General features: G+C 47.3%; 1 pseudogene; it reads left to right on the top strand.

The window, feature by feature from the left end:
- Positions 1 to 2,562: 2,562 nt before the first annotated feature.
- Positions 2,563 to 2,752, top strand: LOC115068627 (annotated as a pseudogene).
- The last annotated feature ends 4,960 nt before the right edge of the window (positions 2,753 to 7,712 follow it).

The following is a 7,712-nucleotide window of genomic DNA, read 5'->3' as shown; positions in this document are numbered from 1 at the left end:
CATTCTCCCCTCAAGTGACTCTTCACAGGTAATTTACATCTTTCTATTTTTCTAGTTTTTTCTCAGTTCAGTTAATATTCATTTCTACATACATTTAATTTACTTCCTATCAACACTAAATTAACAATAAAATATTTGATTGGAGACAAGATTCCATCCATAATAATATGCACCACATACTACCAAGAGTAGACTGTGACACCTGATAAATGATGGCACAATGCAATCTTTTCACTTACATTGCTTTACATTTCTTGAAAGAGTTTAAACCAGACTTGGTACATGCCTGAAATCTCAGTACTTGTGAGGCTGAGGCAGAAGAATCACCCATGAATTCAAGCCAGCCTGGGTTACAAAGTGAGATCTAGGACAGCCAGGACTACATAGTAAGACCCCGTCTCAAAAATACAAAAATGAGTAGTGCCCTAAAATGTTGACTGTATAATTACCCATATTTCTTTCTAAAGAAATCATCTTGCCAGGATAAAAAAAAATTTTTAACTTATTTGGCTAAGATTTTTAAAATTTTATTGAATTTTTGTGTATTTCATACAGAACATCTCAATCGATCATCTTTATACCCCCTTCCTCACTGGCACCCTCCCATAGCCCCCCCCCCAACCCGGAATTCATATGCTCTGTCATTTGCCTTAAGGCCTATTGTATCAAGTTAGTGTCCCCAGATGTCCCTCAGTGCAAGTTCATGTACTGAGATCTAGTCAGCCTATCTAGAGTCTCTTGCTTTAGGAAGACCAGCTTCTCTCTATTGTGCTTAGTAAGGGGAGGTAGGGGTACGGGGTGGGGGTTGGAGGGGTTGAGAGAAGGCGGTGGGAAGCAAATTAATTCAAAACAAAGCAGCCTGTGGACAGTGTTTAACTGAAGGCTGACCAACCAGGGCCACCAGCCTTCTGATGGGGAAGCTGAAGGATCAGCAAGGCTTCCTGGAGGAGAAAGCCTTTGAACTTGGTTTTGAAGACTGAGGAGGACTTCAACAGGAGGTGCTGAATGTGGGCAGGGGCTTTCAGAGAGGACACAGAAAGGGCACAGACATCAAGCTTGACAAACATTCCAGGGCTGAGCAAGCTCCAGTGCAGGAGGCACCAGGAGTTTGAGAATGGAGGCAGAACCAGAGCTGGGAGATGGGCTAGATTCTGATGAGGCTTAAGGAATAGGCAGAGGAGCATGAGCTTCAGCAAAAAGGCAAGGTCAGCTTGACTTATTTTGGCATTAAATGGTCTCACCACTGCCCAAAAGGGAGAGGCCATATTCTAAGTTAATATTCCATTTTACACCTAATATGAAAGAGGGAGAAGCAGGCACTTAAGCCTGGAGTAAACAGTCATTACTGTGACCACAAAGCATCACTGCTCTGGACCAATACAAAGGAAAAGGAGTTATGGGAGAAACAAGCCTGTCTCCACAGTGTGTAAAGCAGCAGCATCCTCAGAACCTGCTGACCATCCTGTGATGATCTAAGCCTCACAAGCTTTCTTTAGTTGGAAGTCAGATCACAAACCGGTTGCCCTTTGTGGTGTTTATGGGTTGAATTTTGTCCCCATAAAGAACTTGTTGATATCTCACCTCCTGGTACCTGTGAATGTGACATTGTTTGAGAATAGAGTCTTTGCAGATGAGAGCAAGTCGAGGTCAGTTTGACCTTATAGGAAAAGGAGAAAAGCACAGACTGACATTCAAGGAGACACTGTGAAGATGGAAGGGGAGATGTGAGTGGGGCACTTGGTTACAAGCCCAGGAACACCAGAGACTGACACCACCACCAGAGGCAAGGGAAGCTCCCCCCTCCCCAGGTGTTTGCATCTTGATTCAGCTCTCTGGCCTGTGCAGTGTGAGAATGCAAATTCCCATTGTTTAAGCTAGTTTGTGGTACTTTGTTATGGCAGCCACAGGTCATTCATTCAACATTCATTCCTCAAACCTCTACCATGTGACCACTCCGAGCCAGGCTCTGTCTGGGGCCTTCAGGTGACTTTGCTGAGTGAGTGAGATGCTGGCTGAACAGGAGGATCTGAACATGGCTAGACTGAGGCACACTGCAGGTTAAGGGAACACTCTTGGGATGCAGGACCTCTGGCAGGGAAGGTCAAGGCTGAGGAGCTTATGGCATAGGTTCAGGGCAACTGTTTGAAATACCCAGGACCAAGTTAGGGCAGGATTCACTTGTCACCTCTGGAGTGTGACTTTCCTTGATACATGGAGGACCAATCAAAAGGACTACTCAGGACAGGGAGTAAAGGAGCAAATTATCTGCTCTGGGGGTGAAGGTAACTGCTGTAGCACATAATCTTTGCACAGATCAGTAGCTGACAGACAACCGAAGTTGTACAGGACCTGATTAGAGAGTCTTACCATCAGTCCAACACAGGTCACATCCGGGCTTCATGCCTCCTTGAATGTTGGTAACTTAACTTCTTAAAACTTTGCTGTCAGGCGCCCCGGGAGGCCAAGCTTGTGGAGTCCGCACTCATTAATCCAGTGAAAAATCTGAAGAGATGCAAGCAGAAGAAAGAAATTAAGCTAGGCCTGAGGAGCGATGCAATAGGCATGATAGAGGTTGAGTTCTCCTATTCAGACTTTATCTCCTGTGTCTGAACGCAGTCCCTGACATCCAAGACTCAGAGGCCTGTGAGCTGTGCCAGAGCTGGCACTTGAGGGCGCAGAAGGACAGGCAGAAGGAAGTCCTACAGATAAGAAGGCTGGCAGCCTGAGCTGGGATGGGAGCATCTCATCTTGAGTCTGACCTTGGTCCCAGAGGCTGGAGGAGACCTACTGGCCCCTCCCAGAACCAGAGCCCTGGCGCTGGCCCAGCAGTCTCTTCTCTGAGTCCATGTCCCAGACCAGCCAGGCCTACCTGTGGCCCCTCCCACAGGCTCCACCTTCCTGCCACCTCACGGTGCCCAGGTACAGTTGAAGACACTGTCACCTAGGTATGTTATTTATTCAGCTGGGCAGGGCTTGACAGGCCCTGCCTACCAGGTGAGTAGCCCCCACCTGGATCTAGACTACTTCCCAGTTCTCTCCCACTGGTTCTTTCCAAACAGCTTTCTCAGTTGCAAAACTCTTCCATGCCCTTAAAAAAAAACAACAACAAAAAAAAAAAACCAAAAAAACAAAACTTTAAAATAACAAAACAAAACAAAACAAAACTTTCAGCAGAGAGGGAGGGAACTGACAATCACATTTTCTTTTTTGTTTTTAAAGTGGTTTTAAGCTCAGTTCTGATGATCGGTTCCCTCGTGGAGCCTCACAGATCTAATTTTAGAGAGGGGTTTTGGCTCAACACTAATTGACCAATTCCTTGCCCTTTGTCCCAACAGAAGTGATACTTGGGTCCCAGGAAATAAATGCTGATGATTTGTGTGACTGGAAAAAAAATTGCTGCGTTTAATAAAACACAAGAATGTTTTCTTGGGTTTGATGTGAGGAAAATGTGTGTAAACGTCTCAGTCGTGGGCCAGGTGCCTAAAAGGTGCAATAAACCCCAGCTAGCACCATCATTAGGAGACCCTTAATGCAAGCCAGAATGTCTGAAACGGATGGGCCTAATGAATTATGCGCTTGCCGAGGGTGTGTGCGGGTGTTTTAGAGCCCTATCCCTTCACCTCGGGTGTGACCTGGGCTCTGGGGCTGCAGATAGCTCCTCCGATCTCTTCTCCTTTGATGTTGGAGCTTTGGGCGCAGACAGGCAAACTGTAGGTATGAGGCAAACCCTGCATAAAGTGACCAGGAGGAGGTCCCCACTGTTGTGTGGAGGGCACTTCTCCCCACAAGATTATCAGGTATCCAGAGATACCTGGGGTCTCGGGTATCCCAGAGCCTCAAAGACGTATGTCCGTCCTGCTCTCCAGACCTTGGCGTTCAGGGTCACCCTAGAACCCTTGGACAGAGGGGCCCCAGAAAGGCGCGGTGGTCAGGGGGAGGGCCCGGAAGGGAGGGGAGGAAGGGCTGGCGCCTCCGAGCTCAGCTCGTTCCCTCCCCTCCTTCCCGCGGCCACCACTGGGTGTCACCATTGCCCCGCGAAGGGCGCGGAAGCCGGGGTTCTCTAAGGCGCCTCTTCTGTCCCCTGGTTCATCTGGTAGACAAGGCTAGGAGCCCAGGGCTCCCACGGGAAGCGGAGGATGAAGGCTGCAGAGCCACCTAGGCCCAGACTGAGGTCTGTGGATCAAGCCCAGGGCCCAGGACGAGATTGAGACAGGTCCCCGGAGAGCACACCCAGCCAAGACCGGAGGAGCACGGCTCCCAGGTCCTGCAGAGCACAAAGTCGGGGACACTGCAGGTCTTCGAGGGTGGACGTGGGGGAGACAGCTCTAGAAAATGTCCTTTCAGATACACAACAGACTTGGTCTTGCAGAATGAAAAGCAGGCCTTCATGTACCCAGAATCTGGCCAGAGGCAGCATCAGCTTCTCCAGGACAAGCTATCTTGACCATGTGGCACGCCAAGGCCTCAAGTCCCCTAAACCGGGCACCTAGGCCTTGGGGGCTACTAGGCCCAGTGTGAACCCCTACAGGGCAGGCCTGTTGTGAAAGCACCTGGCGGAGGCTGTCTCTCCACACCCTGGGAGAGAGACTAGTGGGAAAAGAAATGCTAGACAGAAGTCTCGCCAGAGGCCACTGCCTTTTGGGCTGTTTCCTGTCCTTGATTTAACTTAAACTGCATTCTTTTCCTTTCTGTGCTGGACACTCTGGGGATAAGCATAGGGGGCGGTTGGCTTTGCTGGGATTGCTCCTGAGAGGCTCATTCTTTGCCCTTAGGGCAGAAGCACCTGTGACCTTGGCTGGACGTCCTGGATATGAGAACATGGAAAAGAAGGCCGGAAGCTCAGGATCTTTGGTGTAACATACTCTAAGCAGCTCCTCATAATCAGTGTGTGCTGCTTATCAGTGCTTCAGTTTCCTCATGGGAAATTAGAAAGATGGCTGCGGTCTCTTTGTAATGAGTTACAGCAGAAAAAATCTAGACCAGATAGGTGCCAATAAACTGGTGCTTGCAGTGAACCCAGAGAGAAACTGCTGGATTAAAAAGCCCTTTCTACTCCTAGAAAGTGAAGTGTGTGTGTGTGTGTGTGTGTGTGTGTGTGTGTGTGTGTGTGTGTATGTGTGTGCATACATGTGTGAGTGCACATACATGTGTGTGCATATGAAGGTCAGTGGACAGCTTCTGCTGCTGTTCATCAGGTGCCATCCACTTTATTTTCAAGTAGGCTAGGCTGGCTTGCCATTGATTCTTAGGGATCTGCCTGTGTCTGCTTTCCCAGAGCTGGAATCTCAAGTGTGTGCCACAAAGCAGTTTTGTTTTGTTTTGTTTTAACATGGATTCTGTGATTGAACACATGTCCTCATGCTTGGAAGGAAAGCACTTTAAGGACTGACCCATCTCTGCAGGAATTTCTTTGCATATCAGGCTAGCCTCCAACTTGATATCTAATGAAGAATAACCTTGAACTTCTGATCCTCCTGCCTCCACCTCCCAAGTGCTGAGATTATAGATGTATTGTACCACATATGCCCAGTTTATGTAGTTCTAGGGATCAAACTCAGGGCTTCATGCATGCTAGGCAAGCACTCTACCAACTGAGGCGCATCCCTAGCCCAAGAGGTTCTTTATTCAACTTTAGTTTTGTAGCCTTTTGTTAAGACAGGTACGAAAAATACATTTCAGCTCTGTTGTGAGACCAAGTTGGTTATAGCTGTCTGCTGCTCCAGGTGGCCTCTGTGAAGAGAGGACCAACAGATGGGTTATATGGAAGGGAGGTGATGCCTTGGCCAGTGGACAGCTGCTGAGGAGTCCAACAGGCCACTGCTAGGCAGGAAAACAAGCTCTGTGCCACTAGATCTACTATTTCAAGGGAAGCCGGAAATCCGTATTTTTATTGATGTTTCCCAATGTTTAAATGTTGGCAAATGAGTCAAATAATTTGTCCAACACTGAAAGCCAATCCAAACAGGTCTGAGGACCAGATTCAGGGATCAGGCTGCCAGTTGGTTGACCCAAGACCCAGCGCTCTTCAGGACCATGTACTGCCTGCTGGCTAAGGACCAGCCATTTTCTCAGACAGTGGGAAAATGCTGTTGTATAGCTAGGGAACACTTAAATAGTTCATTTTGAGGCATAGATATTGTAAGGTCCATGCCCCAAAGCCAGGAAAGGAGGAGGGTCATGGGAGGTTAGGTTGATATTTCAAGGAACCTCAGGCAGATAAGACATACGTTATTCACCAGCACACAGGCTGCTAGGCAGGCAGCTGTCAGCGGGCACCCAGGCAATGCTGGCTTATGCAGGCTACACACAGGCAGGCACAGGAATACACACAGACTTGCACACAGGTCCAACAGAGGTAGGCACACAGGCCTACAGATAGGTACACAGAGGCAGGCTGGGGAAGACTGAGGTGAAGGGCTCAGGCCTCTGACCTCCAGGTGGTATTTATACAGAATCCACACAAAAGTGACAGTCTACCAGAAATAGTTATATAACAGATGGTATCCTGTTTACTTTGGAGTTCCTGGACATCTGTTGTCAGCTATTTTGTGCTTACTCATAGCCCCCCCACCCCATTTCCAGTGTCAGCCATGTTTTAGCTGACTCATACTGATATCCATATCACCGCCATTTTGTCTAAATATAAACTGGCCCTTACAGCCTTCTGTTCTCAACGGATACATGAGCTTATAAGGATTTGTTATCTATCTTTCTCAGTATTTCCTGGAAGCAGCTTGACAGGTGCTGTGTGGCAACACAGGGTGACTGTAACCTGGACAGTCATTCTCTCTGGGCCTCAGTCTTGTGTAATATGAAGAGGCCTAACCTGACATGCATCCAAGTCAAGGCTTCATCGGCTCTAGAGTCTCTCATGAGTGTATGTGTGGGTTGGACAGTTTTGTACCGTAATATTAAAATATGACACTTCCACTCAAGGTTATAGCTGAGCTAGGGTCACATCATCCAGCAGGAACATGATGCAAGCTTCCAATATAATTAAAAATTTTCTAATTGTCACATTAAAATTAAAATTAAGAAGAGGCTGGGGAAATGGCTCAGAGAGTAAAATGCTTGCCACACAAGCATAGGACCTGAGTTTGATGCCTAGCACCCACACACGTAAAGAAGTCCAGGAACAGGCTGTGTGTGCCTATAATCCCAGTGCTGGAACAGTAGAGACAGAGGATTCCTGAGACTTGCTAGCCAGCCAGTCTAGTCGAAATTGGCGAGCTTCAGGTTCAATGAGAAACCCTGTCTCAAAAAAAATAAGGTAGAGAGTGACTAAGAAAGACACTTGACGTCACCTTCTGGACCTCAAGCACACATGCACATATATGTATGCATACCTGCATACACACATACATACACAAAAATATACACACACATATGCACACAAATTAAAGATAGGTAAAATAGATTTTAGTGATACATTTTGTTTAATGAAATATATAAACATTAGTTCACTATGCAATCAGTATGAACAATATTAAGATAGTTTATACTATGTTCTCAAACCAAGTTTTGGCTACCGTATTGGAACACACAGTTCCAGGGCAGGAAGTGCTGCCAGTCCAGTTACCCTCACATTCTCAAGTGAGACCTAAGCAAGAAAGAGAATTCTGTATTCCCCCAGTGTGTGAAAGCCATGTATATTCTCCCCACCTCCCTTCCTCCCCAGCTTTTCAGGGAAAAATATTCTCATAAGGAAGGAA

This window comes from Nannospalax galili, unplaced genomic scaffold, assembly GCF_000622305.1.
Source record: "Nannospalax galili isolate Female #2095 unplaced genomic scaffold, S.galili_v1.0 scaffold489, whole genome shotgun sequence".
Lineage (NCBI taxonomy): Eukaryota > Metazoa > Chordata > Mammalia > Rodentia > Spalacidae > Nannospalax > Nannospalax galili.
This window is presented reverse-complemented; position numbering and strand designations above follow the sequence as displayed.